This window comes from Schistocerca gregaria, unplaced genomic scaffold, assembly GCF_023897955.1.
Source record: "Schistocerca gregaria isolate iqSchGreg1 unplaced genomic scaffold, iqSchGreg1.2 ptg000405l, whole genome shotgun sequence".
In the NCBI taxonomy this organism is placed as follows: Eukaryota; Metazoa; Arthropoda; class Insecta; order Orthoptera; family Acrididae; genus Schistocerca; species Schistocerca gregaria.
The window spans coordinates 2,188,615-2,191,650 of record NW_026061842.1 but is presented as its reverse complement, the minus strand read 5'-3'; positions in this window follow the sequence as shown (position 1 = coordinate 2,191,650).

The following is a 3,036-nucleotide window of genomic DNA, read 5'->3' as shown; positions in this document are numbered from 1 at the left end:
TTATATATGTATGGTTTTGTAAGAGACTCTTTATGTACCTACATTACCAACAGCAATAAATGAACTGAGACATCGCATAACAGCACCTGTGGAAACTGTAACTCCAGACATGCTTGCTGCAGTGTTGGTACAATTTGAACACCGCATTGACATGTTCCGTGCATCTCAACGATGCATATTGAACACCAATGAAAAGGATGAAAATAACTTTTTTAGTTTTCGTACATCAAAGGACAAAATTCATTGTATTCATTGTATATGTTTCTTAGTTCCAGAAATATAGACGGCCCAGGTCGGATGATTGTTTTTGATACACCACGTATAGATAATGCACTTCAAAACCTCCCAATAATTAGGCCACTACCAAGATGGGAGACAACAAGTAGTCACACATGCGTCTTTGCATGTGTTGGATAAAAAGTGGTAGCACAATGCCATAATATGACGGATGTGAGTCATTCGGTACGCACACTTTCTGTTGCTGACAGATGGTGGGCTGAAGTAGTAAAGTCAGCAGCACAAGTCGTGTTTGAGTCAGTTGCAGTGTGTACTCTCTCAGAGTTGGAGAGGCTAGCTCGAGTGCCTTAATAGTATGTTTGGGAAACACGAAAAACGTGCTTGGGTGCAGACTGGAAGGGCACGTGGTCGGAGCGCGCAACAATCTTTCCCTCCAGTGCTGCATTCTACCAACTTACACGACGCCAAACGACGAGCCCTGTGCAGGAGCACCGCATACGTGGCAGCGGGACATACTGGGACATCCACCGTATTCATCCGGTAGAGTCCCCCCAATTATGGCCTGATCACCCAAATGAACGAAGTATTTCGTGGCACGTCTTACAGCAAATGATAAGACACCATATGGCGGTCCTAGCGAGACATCATCACAGATGGATGCACAGACAGTGTATGACATCTTTCATGTGGGTGTGGAAAGTGATCGAGACGCGAGACGGAAATGTGATAAAGTGAATTTTAGTCAATGAAGACTGACATGAATTATAGCCAAACTGCCACTACTTTTCATTCACCTCCATGTATATTACCATACCCGTTTATTTTTACTCATAAAAATTTGTCAGTAATCTTGTATGAAATGTTTTCACAATTTTTGTTTGTTTTCTAGACGTACAGCAATTCGGTAAGAAAAATGGAAGAGTTTGATTTTTACTTACAATACTGCTCTGGCTGCACATTTTTCTGGGATCGGAACTGATGCCCTTAGCGTGAATGTACTTTGGCTTGCACCACAGCACATTTACTTGACGCAAAATACGACGAAATACTCTGCCAATACAGTTCGATTACCGTCTCGTAACTGTTGGACCTGGTGGTCTACCGGCACAGCGCGTGCCTGCAAATCGAGAATCTCGGGATCGAATCCCAGATGAACAAATAAATTTTTCTGTCTGCTTTTAATACAGCCTTCACCTCTCAATGATATGAGGAGTCGGTAGAAACAACATGTGGTGCGGATTCCACGTTAAACTGCCGATTCCCTTTCCCCGGTTGGACAACTGGAGTACGTTAATGATAAGCATGTCTTCAAAGTGCCGTCCAATTGAAAGACTTAAACGAGGGCACTGAAATAAGCGAAATTTATTATTATTATTACACTGTCCAGTCGCAGTAATCTGACCACGTGTTAAAATACCGAATAAACACCTTCTGCAGCACGAGACGTACAGGAATAGAGTCAATGATGTAACGACAGTCATAAGAAGCCATTCCTACCCCAGTACTTGTCATGCTGCGATAGAATTCTATCGATTGAGGATCCGTGGCACAAACTACTCGATCGAGGTGACCTTTCAGATTCTCGATTGGGTTTAAAGGCGGAAAATTTGGTGGTGAGGGCAGTACGGTAAATTCATCCTAGAGCTTTCAGAACCACGCACATACACTGCGAGCTATGTTACACGTGCGTCTAGGGGTGGATTTGGTCCCCAAGGATAGGTGCGTACTAGGGTTGATCCATTGTGCCTTTCAGAACAACGAGATCACCCAGGGAGTGCCACGAAAACATTGCCCACACCATAACACTCCCTCAGGGTTGCAGGGCGTTTGCTTTCAATCTGTCCGATGGAGCACAAAATGTGATGAATATGGAGAGGCCACCTGTAGCACTCAGTGGACTTTCAGTTGTGGTACCGGCGTGCAAATGCAAGCTTTCAACGCCAATGAAGAGCAGTCAGCGTGGGTGCAGGGACCAGGTGCCCACTGCGGAAGCCCATAAGTTGTTGAGGAAACATTGGTGGCAGCCCTCGGTTCGCCTGGGCTGTCAGCTGCACAAAAGTTGCACGTCTTCTCGCCAGCACACACATCTGCAGCTATCGTTCACCTGTGTCGCCTACTGCCCGTAGTCCAACACACTTGCCTTGGAGCCGGATTAGAATACCGAGATTTTGCCACTCACGGTTTACTTTACATACAGTGGCATGTGAAAAGATTACAGATTTTGCCGTTTCGGAAATGCTTCCACCCTTGGGAAGAAAGCCAACGATTATGCCCTGTTGGACGTCACATAAATCGTCCCTTTTACGCATTATGACAACGACTTCACTGTTTCCAGCCTCCTCCCCCCACCCCCATTCATCACCTACTAATGCTATCTCCTGGAGTCTATGGGTTATTACACGTTGACCTCGAAAATAGGAGTTGGTCATATTAATATGACTGGATCTATTATTATTATTATTGAAACTTCCTGGCAGATTGAAAATGGGTGCCGCACCGAGACTCGAACTCGGGACCCTTGCCTTTCGCTGGCAAGTGCTCTACCAACTGAGCCACCCCAGCACGACTCACGCCCTGTCCTCACAGCTTTACCAGTGCCTCGTCTCCTACCTTGCAAACTTTACAGAAGCTCTCCTGCGAACCAATTATTGTTATTATTTCGTTGTTGTTCAGTTGCCTACAGTAATTTACTTGCTACAGTAACATATTCTTTGCCTTTGCTGGAGTTGTCTTTCAAGTTTGCAGGGTCCGGCGCTACTGGACTGCGATATTACTGTTATTTCAAAATGAGCCGTTTGT